The sequence below is a fragment of the Panthera tigris genome, chromosome E1 (assembly GCF_018350195.1).
Source record: "Panthera tigris isolate Pti1 chromosome E1, P.tigris_Pti1_mat1.1, whole genome shotgun sequence".
Classification (NCBI taxonomy): domain Eukaryota; kingdom Metazoa; phylum Chordata; class Mammalia; order Carnivora; family Felidae; genus Panthera; species Panthera tigris.
In genome coordinates, this window is record NC_056673.1 from 10,642,570 (window position 1) to 10,663,201 (window position 20,632).

At 50.6% G+C, this 20,632-nt stretch overlaps 1 long non-coding RNA gene across 3 annotated transcripts; it reads left to right on the top strand.

Moving 5' to 3' along the window:
- Window positions 1-73: 73 nt before the first annotated feature.
- On the top strand, window positions 74-10,950 carry LOC122233741. Of its 3 annotated transcripts, XR_006211435.1 has the most exons (4): window positions 206-736; window positions 8,603-8,725; window positions 9,572-10,525; window positions 10,657-10,950. It is a non-coding gene; the product is annotated as an uncharacterized LOC122233741 (long non-coding RNA). The 3 variants fall into 3 exon arrangements; XR_006211434.1 differs by lacking the exon at window positions 206-736 and adding an exon at window positions 74-161 and having other exon boundaries at window positions 9,572-10,950; XR_006211433.1 differs by having other exon boundaries at window positions 214-736; window positions 9,572-10,950.
- The last annotated feature ends 9,682 nt before the right edge of the window (window positions 10,951-20,632 follow it).

Consider the following 20,632-nt stretch of genomic DNA (forward strand, 5'->3'; position numbering starts at 1 on the left):
GGTGCACCCTCCGCCCAGCGCCGTCTTCTGACGCATGCGCAGTAGCAGCCCCGGGCGCCGCGTGAATGGAAGGCAACGTCCCCGTGCGTGCGCGCGCACTGCCATCCGGCGCTTTGACTGCTCGCTCGTCACCTCTGGTCCCGGGAGCTGAAAGGGCTGAGGTGCGTGGATCTGTCACCTTCTCGGTCGGCTCATGAAATCTCCCTTCTTAGGCCCCTTTCCCTCTATCAGTCCCCATCGCCCGAGGAATTATGCACCACCCCCTCATTTTCCCGATCGGCTGGGAGCTCGGCTCTTGGTAATGCGCCACCCAAACTATAGGGTTGATCCGACGCGTCCAACCACAGAGACCATGTGCCTCTGGGATTCTAGAGCGGCCGGCCTGAAGCCGCCACTGACTTCCGGTGGTTGGTCGTCCGCCCAGCTTCCGGAGTCCCCGGGCGTCCGCTCGGGTTTTCCCGGCCTCCTGCGTGTTCTCTCCGTCGGTGGTTCTGCGGTGGTCTCCGCTCTTTGGGCTGCGGCGGAGCTGAGGGGGAGAGCGGGCGGGGCGTCCAGCCTCTACCCCTCCGCGGAGCCCGCGGGTCAGCCGAGCCCAGAGAGGGAGGAAGCAGTACTGGGATCCAGGTGCCCCGCCCCACTCCGGAGCCGGTAGTTCGTTCGTCCGTATAGCAAATACTCATCGAGCACCATCCCTCAAAAGCTCAGTGCGGAGGAGGCAGCGGTGACACGGGGACAAGTATGAACATGGTGGGGAGGAAAGGTTTTCAGGAAGCTCGAGGTAGTGCTGTAAGGAAAAGGGCTTTGGAGTAGGGACTCCAAAGGTGGCTCTTTCCGCCGAGTGAGAAGAGGGAAGGGCTCAGACAACGATATGGAGGCGAGAAGTACAGGATCGCAGGCTCTGCCCTGAATAATGATCAATGACCGGTGGGTGGAACCCCATGGTTAGACTCCGAGTGCCGGGTAGAGAGGGTCTCTTCCTTACCTCACTAACTAGCGGCTGAAAAGTGGATCCAGACCAGAAACGAATTTTGGCAAGCCCTACACTCTTCCTAAAAATTTTGTTTTGTTGGGGCGCCTGGCTGGCCCAGCTGGTAGAGCGTGCCAACTCTTGATCTCAGGGTTGTGAGTTCAAGCCCCACGTAGGGTGTAGAGGCTAAAAAAATAAAATCTTAAAACCTTTGTTTTGTTTATATTCCACACTGTTGTGTTTTGTTTTGTTTACTTTTTACGTACAGAAAGTCAGACGTAAGTGTATAGTTCAATCAGTTTTCACAAATTTAACACAACAGTTGTATTGAATTCAGATAAAAAAACTATCAGCTGCTCAGAAGCCCCTTCTCTTTAATGGTGACAGTTTCCCCCCACCCCGCTCCCGCCCCTTGGTAACTCTTCCATACTTTTTTTTTTAGCACTGAATTAAAAAAAAATTTTTTTTTTAACGTTTGTTTATTTTTGAGACACAGAGACACAGCGTGAACGGGGGAGGGGCAGAGAGAGAGGGAGACACAGAATCTGAAGCAAGCTCCAGGCTCTGAGCCATCAGCCCAGAGCGGGACGCAGGGCTCGAACTCACCAACGGTGAGATCGTGACCTGAGCCCAAGTCCGACGCTTAACCGACTGAGCCACCCAGGCGCCCCAGCACTGAATTTTAAGAGGTTTATTGGGATCATACATTAAAATGAAAAAGTAGATACTGCATCTTTTAAAAGTCAAGGAAAAACATACTTGTGTTAGGTCAGCCCCTGGAAAAATAGCTATCTAGTATTCAGACATATAAAGATCCCATATGGGTCTCCCCAGTTAATTAAGGTTGAACTATGAATTTGTTTCTGGTTTTTCTCACAGCATAACAAAAAACCATATTAACTGTTGCACTGAATAGTAATAAACCGTACTTGAGGAAAGGGAACATTTTCTGTCACTGAGGTCTGAAAATAGTACTTGGATGGCCTTTCTTTAGGGGGCACAGTAGACAATCTTCCCTAACTCGAGTATGTCTAATATGAGGCCTGCAGTGACCTTCAGTATAGGTAGAGGGTCATAAAACAGCAAGACACAGAAACTCACGTGGTCAGGGGACTGGGTGGACATCTGTGTGATGGTCCTGTCTGATTCAGGAAGAAAACAAAGTATCGTAAGAGAGTCATACATAGACTTTAATTACCTCTCTATAAAAACTTCAGCTAGGCTGGGTATACAGTTATAGGCTATGCAACATTCTCTGACAAAAACTGATTCTCATCCACTTTTTTTTTTTTTTTTTAATGTTTATTTTTGAGAATGAGAAACAGTGTGAGCTGGGGAGGGACAGAGAGAGAAAGAGACACAGAGAATCGGAAGCGGGCTCCAGGCTCTGAGCTGTCAGCACAGAGCCTGATATGGGGCTCGAACCCACGTACCGTGAGATCACGGCCTGAGCCGAAGTCGGCCCCTTAACCGACTGAGCCACCCGGGTGCCCCTCTCATCTACTTTTCCGTCTACTATGAGCTCCCTTCTTTGCCTCTACCCTCACTGGGCCCTGACTCTGTCCTGGAAAAGTCATCAATTATCTAACTATAGGCAAATCCAATGGATGTTTTTCGGTCTTTGCCTTACTGAGCTCTGCTGCATCGGACACAACTGACCATTTCTTTAGGAAAAAAGCATCTCGAGGCGCCTGGGTGGCTCAGTCAGTGTCCGACTTTGGCTCAGGTCATGATCTCACAGTTTCACGAGTCCGGGCCCCGTGTCCGGCTCTGCACTGACAGCGTGGAACCTGCTTGGGATTCTCTCTCTCCCTCTCTCTCTCCCCCTCCCCTGCTTGCACTCTGTCTGTCTCTCTCTCTCAAAATAAATAAACTTGAAAAAAATTACAAGCGTACAATTTAGTGGGTTTTAGTATTATGTTCATAAAAATTGTGCAACCACCACCTAATTTTGGAACTTTTTTCTCACCCCAAAAAGAGTTCCTTCAGGAGTTGCTCCTCATTTCCCCTCCCCAGCTCCTGGCAACCACTCATCTACTTTTCTGTCTCTCTGGATTTGCCTATTCTGAACGTTCCTTACAAATGGAATCTTAACAATATGTGATCTTTTGTGTGTGATTTCTCTCACTTAGCATAATGTTTTTCCAAGGTTCATCCTTGCAGCATGTATCAGAACTTCATTCCTGTTTTTTTTTATTTCTTTTTTTAACTTTAATTTTATTTTTAAAATTTAATTTAATTTTTTAAAATTTGCATCCAAATTAGCATATAGTGCAACAGTGATTTCAGGAGTAGATTCCTTAGTGCCCTTTACCCATTTAGCCCATCCCCCCCGCCCACAACCTCTCCAGTAACCCTGTGTTTGTTCTCTATATGTAAGAGTCTCTTATGTTTTGTCCCCCCCCCCGTTTTTATATTCTTTTTGTTTCCCTTCCCTTATGTTCATCTGTTTTGTTTCTTAAAGCCCTCATATGAGTGAAGTCATATGAGTTTTGTCTTTCTCTGACTAATTTCACATAGCATAATACCCTCCAGTTCCACCCACATAGTTGCAAATGGCAAGATTTCATTCTTTTTGATTGCCGACTAATACTCCCTTGTGTGTGTGTGTGTGTGTGTGTGTGTGTGTGTGTGTGTGTATGTATATATATATATACGTATATATATATATATACATGTATATATATATATATATATACACCCCACATCTTCTTTATCCATTCATCCATCGATGGACATCTGGGCTCTTTCCATACTTTGGCTATTGTTGATAGTGCTGCTATAAACAAGGGGGTGCATGTGCCCCTTCGAAACAGCACACCTGTATCCCGTGGATAAATGCCTAGTAGTGCAATTGCTGGGACGTAGGGTAGTTCTATTTTTAGTTTTTTGAGGAACCTCCATGCTGTTTTCCAGAGTGGCCGCACCAGTTTGCATTCCCCCCAGAAATGAAAAAGATCCTCTTTCTCTCTGTCCTCGCCGACATCTGTTGTTGCCTGAGTTGTTAATGTGAGCCATTCTGACAGGTGGGAGGTGGTCTCTCTCATTGTGGTTTTGATTTGTATTTCTCTGATATTGAGTGATGTTGAGCATCTTTTCATGTGTCGGTTGGCTATCTGAATGTCTTCTTTGGAGAAGTGTCTATTCATGTCTTTTGCCCATTTCTTCACTGGATTATTTGTTTTTTTGGGTGTTGAGTTTGAGAAGTTCTTTATAGATTTTGGATACTAACCCTTTATCTGATATGTCATTTGCAAATATCTTCTCCCATTCTGTCGGTTGCCTTTTAGTTTTGCTGATTGTTTCCTTTGCTGTGCAGAAGCTTTTTATCTTGATGAGGTCCCAGTAGTTCATTTTTGCTTTTGTTTCCCTTGCCCCCGGAGATGTGTTGAGTAAGAATTTGCTGTGGCCAAGATCAAAGAGGTTTTTGCCTGCTTTCTCCTTGAGGATTTTGATGGCTTCCTGTCTTACGTTTAGGTCTTTCATCCATTGTGAGTTTATTTTTGTGTATGGTGGTCCAGGTTCATTCTCCTGCATGTCGCTTTCCAGTTTTCCCAGCACCACTTGCCGAAGAGACTGTCTTTGTTCCATTGGATATTCTTTCCTGTTTTGTCAAAGATTAGTTGGCCATACGTTTGTGGGTCCATTTCTGGGTTCTGTATTCTGTTCCATTGATCTGAGTGTCTGTTCTTGTGCCAGCACCATACTGTCTTGATGATTACAGCTTTGTAGTATAGCTTGAAGTCTGGGATTGTGATGCCTCCTGCTTTGGTTTTCTTTTTCAAGATTGCTTTGGCTATTCGGGGTCTTTTCTGGTTCCATACAAATTTTAGGATTATTTGTTCTAGCTCTGTGAATAATGTTGGTGTTACTTTGGTAGGGATTGCATTGAATATGTAGATTGCTTTGGGTAGTATCGATATTTTAACAATATTTGTTCTTCCTATCCAGAAGCATAGAACCTTTTTCCATTTTTTTGTGTCTTCAGTTTCTTTCATAAGCTTTCTATAGTTTTCAGTGTATAGATTTTTCACCTCTTTGGTTAGATTTATTCCTCGGTATTTTATGGTTTTTGTGCAACTGTAAATGGGATCGATTCCTTGATTTCTCTGTCGCTTCATTGTTGGTGTATAGGAATGCAACTGATTTCTGTACATTGATTTTATATCCTGCAACTTTGCTGAATTCATGAATCAATTCTAGCAGTTTTTGGGTGGAATCTTTTGGGTTTTCCATAGAGTATCATTCATCTGCAAAGAGTGAAAGTTTGACCTCCTCCTGGCCGATGTTGTCTGATTGCAGAGGCTAAGACTTCCAATACTATGTTGGATAACAGTGGCGAGAGTGGACATCCCTGTCTTGTTCATTCCTTTTTAAGACCAAATATATTACATCGTATGGATAGATTACATTTTGTTCATTAGCTGGTGGACATTTGTTTCCACTTTTTGGCTATTGTAACAATGATGCTGTGAACATTCAAGTACAAGTGTTTGTGTGGACGTGTTTTCATTTCTCTTGGGTAGATACCTTAGAGCGAGCTTGCTGGGTCATACGGCAAACTTTCACATTTAATTTTTGGGGGGAACTGCCAGACTTTTCCCCAGCGGCTGTGTTCATGTTACAAACTGACCAGCAGTTTGAAGGTTCTCATTTCTCCACAGCCTCACCAACACTTGTCATTTCCACCCTCCTTTTTTAGTAGCCCATCCTAGTGGGTGTGAAATGGTACGTCCTTGTGGTTTTGATTTGCGTTTCCCTAATGACTAATGATGTTGAGCATCTTTTCGTGTGCTTATGGGCCATTTGTCTTTTGGGGGGAAAATGTCTACTCAGATGCTTTGTTTGGTTTTTAATTGTGTTATTTCCCTTTGTATTGTTGAATTGTAAGAGTTCTGTATATATTCTGGAAATAAGTTCCTTATCAGATATATAATTTACAAATATTCTGCAGATTGCCTTTTCACTTCCTTGATGGTATCATTTAAGAGCACAGAGGTTTTGGGGTGCCTGGGTGGCTCAGTCGGTTAAGTGTCTGACTTCGGCTCAGGTCATGATCTCATGGTTTGTGGATTTGAACCCCGCGTTGAGCTATGTGCTGACAGCTCAGAGCCTGGAGCCTGCTTCGGATTCTGTGTCTCCCTCTCTCCCCCACCCCCCGCTTCCACTCTGTCTCTCTCTGTCTCTCAAAAACGAATAAATGTTAAAAAAGTTTTTTTTAATTTAAAGCACAAAGGTTTTTAAAATTTTTAGTTTTTAATTGTGATGAATTCCAACTTACCTATTTTTGTCTCTTGTCCCTTGTGCTGTTGATGTCCTATGTAAGAAACCATCTCATTCTTTACAGCTAAATAGTATCCCTTTACAAAGTAATCTCTTTAACTAGCACCCTATAGGTGGACATTTAGATTCACTCAGATTTTCTGCTGTTGCAAACAGTCCTGAAATAAATTATCTTGAACACATCATTTTGCATGTTGCCAGTATACCTGCTGGATGGATGTCCAGAAGTCCAGGTGCCAAGTTACAGACTACGGCACTTATAATTTTAATAATTAATGTCAAAATTCTGTCCTTGGAGATCGTACCGTTTTGACTTGCCAGCAGGATGGGGGAATGACTCACACAGAGCTTTTTTAAAGCTTGGAGTTATTTGCCTATGTTAAAAATGGGGAGGGGCACCTGGGTGGCTCAGTTTGTTAAGCGGCCGACTTCGGCTCAGGTCATGATCTCACAGTTTGTGAGTTCAAGCAGCAAGTCAGGCTTTATGCTGACAGCTCAGAGTCTGGAGCCTGCTTCACCTTCTGCATCTCCCACTCTCTCTCTCTCTTCCCCTCCCCAGCTCATGCTTTGTCTCTCTCTCTCTCAAAAATGAAACATTAACAAAAATCCTGATCTCTGGTTTCTTTCGGAAAACCAGAAGATCTGTCAACATCAGACCCGCATTTACACATGGCAATGATGGATTACAACTGAGCAGAACCCCCCCCACTGGAAGGGCATGGCTCTCTAGTTCATTACAGTCCCCACCATTCCCTAATGCCCTCCCCAGCGTGGTCCAAGTGTCAGTGGTCAGATGCACCACTGTTTTCTACATGTATTAAAAGCAGGAAAACAAATGAGGCCGAGAGGACGTGTGTCTCAAAAAACAAACAAACAAACAAACAAAAAACCATGAGAGCAAGTAAAATGTTCCAAGTAGCCTAAAGGCTACATAATTCAAATTCACTGACCTGTGCCCTCTAGCCTGGGGTTTGACTAATTATAGCTTCTTTGAGATTTCAACAGAACACTAACCCTGGGGAAACAAGGACCCAGATGTCCCTAGAAGATCAAGCTTGACCACACTAGAAATTAGCCTTGGGGTGCCTGTGTGGCTCAGTTGGTTGAGCATCCGATTCTTAATTTCTGCTCAGGTCATAATCTCTTGGTTCATGGGGTTGAGCATCGCATCGGGCTCTGCACGGACAGCACAGAGCCTGCTTGGGGTTCTCTTTCTCCCCCTGTCTCTCAAAATAAATAAATAAATTTTAAAAGAAGGAAGGAAGGAAGGGAAAAGAAAGAAGAGAAGAAACGAAAGAGAAGGAAGGAAAGAAAAGGAAGGAAGGAAAGAAAGAAAGAAAAGGAAGAAAGAAAGGAAAGAAAGGAAGGAAGAAGGAAAGAAAAGAAAATAGCCTTTCCTGACACCAGCAGGTCTGCTTGAGGTCCTTTCGAGAATACCACTGTTTCCCCTGCACGCTGAGCCCCCAACACTTCCCTGTGCTTCCCTCTTCTAGACCCACTGCTCGGAGACTTCAGAGATGGTCTTTGGACATTGGTCCGCCATATCTTCCCAGGTTGCTGGCCTCCTGAATAAGCAGCCTTTCCTTTCGTCATAGCCATCATAGCCATCACTATCTCTCGAGCATTGGCTTTCAAGAGACAAGCGACCGAACTTGGGTTTCAGTAACACAAACGTTATCTTTGTGGGAATGAAGACCAGCATGTGCGTTAGATACACAAACTCAACTCTCTTGGCTCGTGTCTCCTGTCCGACCGTCATGGGCATTTGGGTTTACAATTCCTGGTTCAGAAAAATAATTTTGGCAAACGCTATGGAGGGCATACTCGAGAAAGAGACTGGAGGCCAGGAGGAGGTCATTGTGACAGTCCAGGTTGACAGAGATGATGGAGGTCTGGACTGGGTAGTGGCAGCAGGAATACAGAGCAACGTCCCTGAAACAGGTGTGTGGAGAGAGAGAAGTGCAGGAGATGTCAGAGTTTCTGGGCAGGTAGTGGAGATGTCCCCCAGATGGGCTCCCTGGAAGAGGAACAGGTCAGGGCTTAGGCGATGAGCTCAGCAGTGGATGCTTTGGTCCTGTGTTATCACATGATCTCTGACCCAAGCCCTGAGTGCCTTCCTGAGCTGCAGAACCTTAACCCTCATCACTTTGGGAACATCTAACATCAGACTCCTTCAAACAACCTCCAGGGGCCCCCCGTTGCGGCAGTGGGGGTAGTCAGAAGTCCCAGTAAAGGTTCAAAGTGGGCTCTCATTGGGCAAGCTAAGCCCAGGGAGAGAGTGTGGGTATCCCTCTCTCTATTGCATCTCATAGGTAGTGCATTTTTGTTTGTTTTTTTTTTTACAAATTGGAGATTTAAGACCAGCAGAGGAGGCCACTGCAGATGCTGTTGTGGAAACAACAAGAGAACCAGAATCAGAAGTGGAGCCTGAACACGTGATCAAAGGGCTTCAATCTCTGGATAAAACGTGAATGGGTGAGGAATTGCATCCTATGGATGAGCAAAGAACATGGTTTCTTTTTTTTCCTTCTTTTAATGTTTGTTTATTTTTGAGAGAGAAAGTGTGAGTAGCGGAGGGACAGAGAAAGAGGGAGACCCAGGGTCCGAGGCAGGCTCCAGGCTCTGAGCTGTCAGCACAGAGCCCGATGCGGGACTCGAACTCATGAACCGCGAAACCGTGACCTGAGCTGAAGTCGGACACTTAACCGACTGAGCCACCCAGGCGCCCCCATCCAGTCCCAGAGCTTTAAGAAGATGCGCTTTGGGATCAGAAACACCTAGATTTCAACCCTGCCACATCACGACCAAGGCATTCTTTATTGTCTGTGCTGTGCACTAGAGTCACGGCCCCAGCCTGCTCCCAGGGGAGACCACATCTCACCCAGGCAGCCACGGTCCCCTGTGTTAAGTGCCAAGGCGAGGGGTGCTGAGACACCGGGGAGCCGGGAGGAGCCTCTCGTCCAGCCGGGGAAGTCAAGGATGGACGTGTAAGTTGGGACCCAAGGGACCAGCACGTGTCGGCCGGGCCAAGGGGCCCAGAGAATGGAGGAGAAAAGGGGGCCAGAGAGGTGGGCAGAGGCCGTGGGGGAGCCAGGACCGGACAGCCCTGACCTCCATGCCCTCATCTGTGCAGTGGGGATGTTCAGACCTCTCTGGCTGAGTGGTTTTACGGACTTAGAAAGTGACAGCCAGGCAGGCGCCTGGCATTTCAGAGGCGCTAGACCAGCCATCGTTACCCACACGGACTCCTCCTTAAGCCCGGGGACATTTGAGCAGCATCTTAGGTATGTAACCATTTCTGTCTTCGCCTTCTCCTTCCAGACGGAGTCATCGTCACAGTTTACGTCTAAGCTCAGCTCAGGAGAGAAAGCGACCCAAGGCCACAAAGCACAGGGATGAGGGGTTCGGTGGGGGACTGTGTCTGCACCCGGGACTCCATGTACCCGGTTCCCATTCTTTACAGACGGACACGCCTCTCTGACTAAGGCAGGCAGCAGTGAGTAATCTGGTTCAGTCACCCAGTGAGTGGCGGGGGCATCCAGCAGAGAAAGCTCACGTGGCCCGGCCACGGCTCACACCCACGTTTACAGGGGCCACCGGAAGCTGCTCCCGGGGCCCCCTCTTCCGAGGGGAGGCGACTGTCAGTCTGCTGGGTCCCCTCCACTCTCTCCTTCCCTGCTTTCTTCAGCAAGCCCTCCTGGATCCAGTGCCACCCACCGGAGAGGGTGCCCTGAGGACACCATAGACAGAACGCGCCCTCCCAAGAAGGGGGCAGTTCGGTGGATGAACCTGCAAAGGACACTGCCTGTTCTCCATGGGGGCATTTCAGGCCCCCATGAGGCAGGTGGGCGAGGGGAGGTGGGAACAAGAACTCCCTCTAGGGGCCCATAGAACTCACCAGAATTAAGGACCAAGTTGTCATCTCCTCAGCTGGTAACTCGTGGCAAGCCCCAGCCCTCTCTGAACCTCAGTCTCTTCTTTGTCACGAGGGTAGCAATCTATTCTCCTGTCACTCAGCAGGAAGCCTCTCCGAGACTGGAAATGGAGAGTCGGTCTAAATGATAACTGATTCCAGGCCCGATCTGAACACGGATCCCGGTGTTAATGGCAGCGGCTGGAGGCGGGAAGGTCTCTGAGGAGGGAGGCAGGGCCCACCGCGGGCGGTGGGGAGTGCCGGGCATCCTGTCCTCCCAGCCCTCAACCTGGAATGATCGGTTAAGATTGCATTGGGCTGCCAGCAACAGAAAACCACCAACATGGCTTATGCACTTGAAGGTGTCTTTCTTTCATTGGGAGAAATCGAAAGCACTTTGTTGACCTTAGTTTAGTTGTCAGGGACTAAGGCTCTCTTTCCACTTTGCCGTTATACTCATGACAGTCTCCTTCTCTTAACTCATGACTGCAAGACAGCTCCTGGGATCCCGCCATCACATTCATGTTCCAGGCAGAATAAAAGAGGGAGAAGGACCTGGCACGCCGTGTGTCCCCTGTCGTCAACAAGAGTAAACCCCTTCCTGGTCACCCCCCGCAGACAGGCGCATACATCTTAGAACCATGTCACAGGCCATCCCTAGCTGCAAGGGAGGCTCAGAAGTCAAGTGCTTACATAGGCACGTTGCTTCCCCACAAATTGGGGTATGTTAGAAAGGAAGAAGTGGAGGGGGACCCGGGTGGCTCAGTCAGTTGGGCGTCCAGCTTCAGCTCAGGTCATGATCTCATAGCTCGTGGGTTTGAGCCCCGCACCGGGCTCTCTGCAGACAGCTCGGAGCCTGGAGCCTGCTTCGGATTCTGTGTCTCCCTCTCTCTGTCCCTTCCCTGCTCACGTTCTGTCTCTCAAAAATAAATATAAATAAATAGTAAAAAGAGGTACAAATGAAATAAAACTTAAAAAAAAAGGAAGGAAGAAATGGAGAGCAGATACCGAGTGGGGGGCTCTCAGGTAAACGGGGAAAAGCCAGATCTACCGGTCACGAGGGCAGGTGGGAGGTGCCCTAGTGCCCAAGACCAAGATAGGCGTCTTCTAGAGGATGCTGAGGGCTGGCAGCCCGGGTGGGGGCCTAGGTTCCCCGACTTGGGGTCCACAGTCTCCCTGGCACAGCCACCCTCCTCATCTCTCCCAGCCTTTGGGACCCCCCTGCTCTGTCCCAGTGGTGACAGGTCACGAGGTCTCACACGGCCCGTCGCCTACTGTCTCGCAGGTGACAAGCAGGGCTGGGCGTGAGGCAGGTGCCGGCTGGCAGTCTGGCCGGCCCCTCCAATCTCCACCCAGCATTGCGAAGCCCCACGGGCCACACAGGGTCACAGAAACACAGACGTGCTCATACCCACACTGGGAGGGTCTCACAAAGTACAGGGACCCTGCCACGTACACACTCGCACGCACAAGAGCACAGGGACACGCTCCTACACGTTCACACGCACAGAGGCTCACATAGGCTCACGCGTACACATGAGAACAATACACACACGGGGACATGTACCCATGGAGATGCAAGCTACTGGGACGCACATTCGGAAACACATGGGGGCTTGCACACGCATGCAAAGACACACACATACACACACACATACACACACACACACCCCTTCCTTCTTCTGGTGCTTGTACTTTGTCTGTTTTTGCCTCAGCACACGGTGGCCAGGACAGGCTGCCTCCACTCCAAAGGTCATGAGGCAAATAGGAAGGAGCAATTTCTGCCTGGAAGTGTCAGTGCCTAAGTCAGAGAGGCTTGTAAACTCCCAGACTCGGGGAACAGGGAGGGGACGTGGGGGAGCCGCTGCCGGGGGCCCAGCAAGCCGGACATGGGATGTGACCACGCTGGACCTCAGTGTGGCCGGGGGGATTTGAATGCCAGTACTCCCTGCCCACCCCCCCCACCCCCCGCAGGAGAAGGGACTGCCCCCAGGCCAGCCTGCGAGTTGATTGCAGTTTGGGTGGAAGGGAGAGCCAGGAGCCTGCCAGGAAGTTGCTGTCCTTGACTTCCAAAAGCCTGGATGGCTGGGTGGGCTGACCTCATGGCTAGACGGCTCCAGCTTGAGGTCATTTGTGGTTTCTCGGCACCCCTCTTCTCCCCTGCTTCCCTCACTCGGCCCACCCCGGCTGACCGGGGGACCTGGGCGGGGATGCGGGGGGTGGGGGGGAGATGGCATCACATCTGTCACAGAGTCTGGAGCTCCGCCCTTGGTGCTGCAATCCATCGTGGTCCCCGGAGAACCCACTAGCTGGGCGAACACACTGCACCGATCTTACCCATCCCAGAACATTCCTGAGGCCTGCCCGCGATTACCCTGGCTGTGGGCTGGAGAACTGCATCTGCTCTGTCCTCGCAAAGATCCCAGGTCTGCGAGGGAGACCGGCCCGGGATGAATGTCATCGGGGACATCAACCTCATGGCACCCCGCCTCTCCTGATTACCCCCCCGCCCCAGGTCTGCCCTTCTCTGGAATGTTGTATCTTGGGGCTTGGCCCGGTCCCTGTCCCCTCCTCGCTCTGTTCCTCCCTGAGCTTTGCACGGACCGCTTTCAACCCTGCTCCAGCCCGGCCCTCTCCCCGAGCTCCAGGTCCTGACAGCCAGTGCTCCCCAGACATCTCCCCGCGGACCCCCCACAAGCCCTCCAATTCCTGTGACTAATACCACGCTCACCAGCGCCCCACCCTGAGGCCCCTCATCTCAGCAAACGGCACCTCCATCCAGGGCAGGCACCTGGGAGTCACCCCCCGCCCCCACCTACGCCTCCAATCTACAACCTCCAACAGGCCCAAATGCGGACATCCAGTCACTGACTCAATGGTGTGGAGCACCTACCGTGTGCCAGACGCTGTTCCTGGTTCTGGGGATTCGGCCGTGAGACAGACAGAAGTCTCTGCCCTTGAGGAATTCAGATTTTGGCTGAAAGAGAGCAGCAGAACAAATCAACTCAATTACACTGGTCTTAGAAGGTGATAAGCACCATGCGGAAAAATAAAGCAGGGGGCAGCAGTAGGAAGTAATGCGGGGGTGGGGGGCAGGGAGGGGGGTGTTATTGTAAACAGGATGGTCAGGGAAGGCCGGACAGAGACGGTGACGTTGCAGCAAGGATTTGAAGGAGGAGAGGAAGGAATCCCCTGTGGAGATTTGATGGAAGAGCAGTCCAGGCAGAGGGAACAGCAGGTGCAAAGGCCCTGAGGCAGGAGTGTCCCTGGAGCTGGAGCAGAGTGAGTAGGGGAGCCCGAGTTGGAGAAGCGCCATCCTCCCGGCTCACGGCCTAGTCCCGGCCACCATCATTTCCTGTTGCATTGTCCCCTGGGCTCCCTCTCCTGCTCCTGGACCCTAGTCTCTGCACAGCAGCCAGAGAGAGGTTTTGGGAAACACAGATCAGATCGTGTCCCTGCAGTAGCTTCCTGCTCCCATAGGTCAAGTCCCTCCCCTGGCCCCGCACGCCCCACTCGTGAAGAATGGAAGGGAGGTGTAGGGATCAGCTTCCCTGAGGCCAGAGGTTGTGTATCTTCATTTGCTAAATCTGGCAATCCTTTCTGGATTCACATCTGCCCCCTCACTGGCCTCCCAGACCCCCGACCCCCGACCCCCAAGGCCCATGGTCTCTTCCCCACATGGTGGCCGGAAACTCTGTTAAAACCCAAGTCACTTCACATCCTTCCTTGGCTCAAAACCCTCCACTGCCGCGAGGCCCTGGTGAGCTCTCCAAACCCATCTCCCGCCCCCAGTGCCGGGCTGCTGAGGGTGGCCCTCCGAAAAACAATCAAATATAAAAACTCAAAAGCCCCGAGTTTAGCATTTACCAATTTCTGTGGTGTAAATGCTCCCTCTGTGGCTGAGTTCAAGCTACCGATGTGACATCACCGAAGGCAAAGTTGGGCACAGCTGTCTTTGTGAGTCAGTGCAAGTCAGTGCGAGCGGGCTCCAGCCTGCCTCTCTGTTCCTTCAGCAAACGCCACCTCCGGACCTTTGCACTGACTGGGCTTCTTCTGGAAGTGCTCAACCCCAGGTCCTCGCGTGGCTCACCCCTTCACTTCTCTTGGGATTTTGCTCAAACTTTCCTCCTCTAAGAGGTCTTCCCTGGGCACCCACCTACAACAACCCCCATCACTCTCCAGCCCTTTGCACTGTTTTATTTCTTCCTCCTAGCACTTATCCCTGCCTCACACTGTTGGGAACATCCGTTTACTCGTTTCCTCGTCGGTGTTCATGCCTTCTACCCCCACCCCCCACCGAGGCCACGCCCCTGCAGGAGCCAGCCAGAAGCCGACCTGGATTCTAGCCCCGCCCACTACCACCCTGCTGTGCAATTTAGAGAGGTCCCGTCCAGCTCTGAGCCTCTTGGCTTCGTCCCCTGTGAGGGAGCTGTTACCTTCCACCTCTGCAGCTATTGTGGGGGGCCATGCAGCTGAACAGATGGGAAAGCACTTTGCAATATCTACCACCCCAAAAATGTGGCACCAGGAACCCCATCCACCCCACCATTTCTCAGAGGGGAGACATTTCATAGCTATGAGGAAGAAACACTCTAGAACTGTCAGAAGTCCTAATTATTGGCCATATAACAACATACATACAAACAACTCCCAGTTGTTTGTTTTTTTACATGTTACGTTGTAATTCTACATGTTATGATGTAAAAACTCACACTTTTTTTGTTTCCCACCCCCCCCCACACTGCTTTCAATTCATTTAATTTCAACACTGTCAAAAAGAGCCAACAAATATCAGATTACATTTTGTTGGACTGATCCTGTAACAACATTTAAAAAAATTTTTTAATGTATTTTAATTAAACATTTTTTTTTCATTTGTTAAGTTTATTTTTGAGAGAGACAAAGAGAGAGAGTTTGTGTGTATGTGTGTGTGTATGAGCAGGGGAGGGGCAGAAAGAAAAGGAGACACAGAATCCCGAGCAGGCTCCAGGCTCTGAGCTGACAGCACAGAGCCCGACGTGGGGCTCGAACCCACGGACCGTGAGATCATGACCTGAGCCGAAGTCGGAGGCCCAACCAACTGAGCCACCCAAGCATCCCTAAAGATTTTATTTTTAAGTAATCTCTACACCCAATGGCTTGAACTCAAAACCCCAAGATCAAAAGTTGCACGTTCCACCAACAGAGCTAGCCAGATGCCCCCGCAGCAGCATTTTTTTAGACAATGTTGTTTTATTTTATTTTTTTAAAGTTTGCTTCTTTAGAGAGAGAGCAAGTGAGCAGGGGAGGGGCAGAGAGAGAGAGAGAGAGAAATCCCAAGCAGGCTCCATACTGTCGGTGCAGAGCCTCATGCAGGGCTCAAACCCATAAATGGTGAGATCATAACCTGAGCCAAAGTCAAGAGTCAGACAGTCAACCGACTGAACCACCCAGGCACCCCTATGACAGCATGTTTTGAAATCACGAATTTTCATCAAGTAGAGGAAGTCACTTAAACAATGCAATCTCCACTTGGATTCTTCTCAAGCACCACATGGAGACACTTAACATGGATTTGTCATCTGGGACACTTAAAAAAAAAAAAATCATCCTTCTGTTGTCCCTTTTCCCAGCCTGGGTGACTTTGGTCCATTTAAAAGTGACATCTGGTGGGGGAGGGCGCCTGGAGGGCTCAGTCGGTTAAACGTCCGATTTCAGCTCGGGTCATGATCTCGCATTTCATGAGTTCAAGCCCTGCATAGGGCTCTGTGCTGACAGCTCGGAGCCTGGAGCCTGCTTCGGATTCCGTGTCTCGCTCTCTCTCTGCCCCTTCGCCTCTCGAACTCTGTCTCTCTCTCAAAAATAAATAAACAATAAGAAAGTTTTTTTTTTTTTTTAAAGTGACATCTGGGAATGCAAACTGGTGCAGCCACTCTGGAAAATAGTATGGAGGTTCCTCAAAACATTAAAAATAGAAGTACCCTACGACCCAGCAATTGCACTACTAGGTATTTATCCAAAGGATACAAAAATGCTAATGTGAAGGGTCACATGCCCCCCAAAGTTTATAGCAGCACTATCTACAATAGCCAAAGCATGGAAAGAGCCCAAATGTCCATTGACTGATGAATGGATAAGGAAGATGTGGTATATACATACGATGGAGTATTACTCGGTGATGAAAAAGAATGAAATCTTGCCATTTGCAACTACGTGGATGCAACCAGAGGGTATCACGCTAAGCAAAATCAGTCAGAGAAAGACAGATATCCTGACTTCACTCATATGTGGAATTGAAGACACCAAACAAATGAACACGAGGGAAGGGAAGCAAAAATAAGATAAAAACAGAGAGGGAGGCAAACCATAGGAGACTCTTAAATACAGAGAACAAACTGAGGGTTGCTGGCGGGGTGTTGGGTGGGGGGAAGGGCTAAAGGGGTGAGGGGGATTAAGGAGGGCACTTGCTGGGATGAGCACTGAGTATTATATGTAAGCGATGAGTCACTAAATTCTATCCCTGAAAACAAAAACCACTGAATTCTATTCCTATGTGAATTAAATAAACAAATATAAATAAATAAATAACACCATACTAGGGGTGCCTGGGGGGCTCAGTCAGTTGAGCGTCCAACTCTTGATTTCAGCTCAGGTCATAATCTCACGGTTCGTGGGATAGAGCCCCGCGTCGGGCTCTGCACCGACAGCACTGAGCCTCCTTGGCATTCTCTCTCTCTGGCTCTGCCCCTCCCCTGCTGGTGCGTGCGTGCGCTCTCTCTCTCCCTCTCTCTCAAAATAAACTTTAAAAAATAAGAAATCATCCTAGATTCTCTTAGTCCGCAGCAGCCTCTCTCGCCAGAGAGCGTCCCCACCATCTCCTGGGGAGATCACCTCTCTCCCTTCCCTTCACCACGCATCTCCCTCCTGGGCTGGAACTCCGGGGAGGCAGGGAAGGATCATGAGGAGCAACCGGCACCTGCACCCCCTCCCACAAGCCAGTCAGGCCACGGGCATGCCACCCCTGACCCACCCCTGACCCCCGACCCACCCCTGACCCCCGACCCACCCATGACCCCTGACCCACCCATGACCCCTGACCCACCCCTGACCCCCGACCCACCCCTGACCCACCCCTGACCCCCGACCCACCCATGACCCCCGGCCCACCCATGACCCCCGACCCACCCCTGACCCACCCCTGACCCCCGACCCACCCATGACCCCCGGCCCACCCATGACCCCTGACCCACCCATGACCCCTGACCCACCCATGACCCCCGGCCCACCCATGACCCTGACCCACCCATGACCCACAGGCCAGGGATTACACGTCAAGAGCCACAAGGCTTTCTTTGACCGACGTAATGTCATCTGAACATTCACCCAACATGACAGGATTTTCCAGCTGTGGAAGTTGAGGCAACCGTGGATCGAAACACCTACCGCGGGGGCCGGCATTCTGCCGGCGTGAGGCAGTCCGGCCCATCGACAGGTGTCCGCGCGGATTGGTCGAGCATGTTTTGAGCCACTGGGCATCTGATTGCATCAGTGGGTGCCCACGCCACAAGAGTTAGTCCGTGTTCTAAATACCACCCCATCCACAACAACTGCCTGAGGCAAAGCTTGATGCGTTACTCCCTTATTTCCATGCCCGCACGGTCATGTTCTCCTGAAGCAAAGAAATACTCCTGGCAGCCGTGTCTTTCAACGGAGGAAAACAAAAGCTAGATGTGGAGATGCGCTTAAGATCAACAGAAGCAGCCCTGGAATTGAAGAATTGGCTAATGCAACGCTCATTCTAACTGCCCTGTCCCTTGCTGTCCTATCCTGGGCAGCCCGGACAGAAAAACGCTCAAGTTCCCAGACTCCCTTGCAGCGAGACATGCCCTGTCAAGTAGTTCTGGCTGATGGGTTGTGTCCGAAAGGCCTCCTCCAATCAGTGGTTTGTATGGGATGTCACATCCTACACAAAGTCTCGCCGGAACGAAGCGGAATCAGCCACCTTGTGGTTATGAGGACAAAAGCCACATGTTAAGAAGGTGGAGCAGGAAGATAGAAGGAGCCTGGGTCCCTGATGGCATAGCCGAGCCGCCCTGTCAGTTCTGGACTGTATGTTTGAGACAAATGACCTCCATGTATGTAAGCCCCAAATGAGTTTTCTGTTACGTGTGGCCTACGTGTCATGTGCCCGACATGTGAACATGCTTCATGTAACTTGCCTGGCTTCGGCCGACGTGTTTATTTCCTCCGGATTAAAGATGAACGGTTTTCTGTTTAAGTAGGCTTCATGCCCATTTGTGGAGCCCAACGCAGGGCTTGAACTCACGACCCCGAGATCAAGACCTGAGCTGAGATCAAGAGTAGGACGCTCACCGACTGAGCCATCCGGGCACCCCTAAAGACGAATGTGTTTTTAAACATTTTTTAAATGTTTATTTACCTTTGAGACAGAGAGGTGCCACCCAGGCACCCCAAAGATGAATGGTTTTTAAAGACTTACAGTGTTTTGGGGCGTCAGGGTGGCTCAGTCGGTTAAGCATCTGACTTCAGCTCGGGTCACGATCTCGCGGTTTGTGAGTTCAAGCCCCGCATTGGGCTCTGTGCTGACAGCTCAGAGCCTGGAGCCTGCTTCACATTCTGCGTCTCCCTCTCTCCCTGCCCCATCCCTGCTCACGCTCTGTCTCTCTGTCTCTCTCTCTCTCTTAAAAATAAATAAACATAAAAAAAAAGATGTACAGTGTTTTCCAGAATTTGGCCAGCAATTCCATTTGTCTACCAGTGATGTGGACTCCAATCACATCCCCATCCTCACAGTGGAGACCCTTGCTACCCTTTACTGAGCCCCACTAGACAGGTGTGCCTGGAAAGCTGAGGCTCAGAAAACTTAAGCACCCAGCCCAGGTTCACACAGCTAGTAAGGGGCAGGGTCTGGATTAGAACCCAAGACTGTGTGACCCATTTCTCCACAGCTCCCTCTGCTGGCTAACTCCGGAAGCAGCCACTCCACGCACTTCCTCCCTTGAACATCAGGGGTTAAGAGGGCATGCCCCAGTCGCGGAGGTTGATTTGGAGGGGCGAGGAAGCCCCCCCCCTCCCCAGCCCTTCCCATGACTCAACAGGAGAACGAGATAGTCCAGGCATTGCCCCTCTCTTACTAATGCAAACACTGAGATCCTGAGTAAGGCAATGACTTGCCCGGGGTCACACTGAAAAGCGGAGACAGGCTGGAGACGGAAACTGAGGGCCCTTTGTTCTATGTCGGGCTCTGCCCCAGACCCGATTATTCTATCATGCTGCTGGAGGTTGGGGTCCCCGAGTCTTCTTCTCCCCCCTTCCTGAATCTACACCTCCCCCCTGCGGCTGGAACCTTAAGGCTCCAGCCCTACCCCCTCCAGTATCCCCCAAAGACTCCCACCCATTCACTCGCTCATGCAGTCATTCCACAAGCAATTAGTAAGTGGCTCCAATGTGCCCTCTCTCCACGGGCACTCACAGAGTTCTCAGCGTGGTCTGGGAGTCCGGGTCAGACCGCAGCCTTTTCGGGGTAGGGCTGTGACTGGGGGGCTGAGAGGTCCAGAGAAAGCCCCTGGACCAACATGGGGCAGGGGGACAGAAGAAAGGCAGGCTGAAGGAGGGGACATTGATCTGGATCTTGAAGTTCAGTAAGGAGCTTTCAGGCAGCAAAGGCGGAAGGGATATTCCAGGCTTGAAGAATAGAGCATGTGCAAAGGCACTGGGGTACACTGAATTGTAACTTAAAGAATGGTTATGTGAATTCCACCTCAGCGAAAACAAATACATACGATTTGTAAGAAGGCGGTGTGCATGCAGGCGTCCAGCACCGTAAGGCTGGGGGGGCCGGGGGGGGCAGGGGGACAGCCGCAGGAGGGGCCAGAGGGGCGTGACACGCCACAAAGGGCCTACCTTTGCATTGCCTGGGGGATTCAGCTGTGGTCTGGCCTGTGCTGCATCTGGCGGGGAGCCCACAAGCATTCTTGGCGTGAAGAGCCGAGCGCCTGAGCCAGGAAGAAAGACCGAGAAGAGCTGTGAGAGGGAAGGATGTGGTGATCTGGAGTCGCACAGACTCTGGTTTGAATCCAACTCTGCTTCCAACACTGATCTCGGCAAATCACTTCACCTCTCCGTGCCTCGACTTCCCCATCTGTAACAGGGACTGGCAGGTGGCAGGACGGCTCTCGTGGAGTTGCTGTGGGGAACCCTCGGCGTGGGCGCCCCAGAGCTCGCTGGGGCATCAACAGAGGGGGGTTGGGATTATCAGCGCTGCTGTGGGTTCGGGCCAGCTGCCCTCTCCACCTGTCACCTGAGACTGGAGGCAGGGCGGGATGTGAGTCCCTGCTGCGGTCACCAGGATGGGCCTAGGTCTGTCGCCAGGACGCCCGCCCCCTGCCAGTCCTGCCATGGCCGCTTCCTCTTTCCCAGGCCAGTTCCCCCTGGCCTGGTGACGTGGGCCTTGTGTGGGTGGTGCGGAG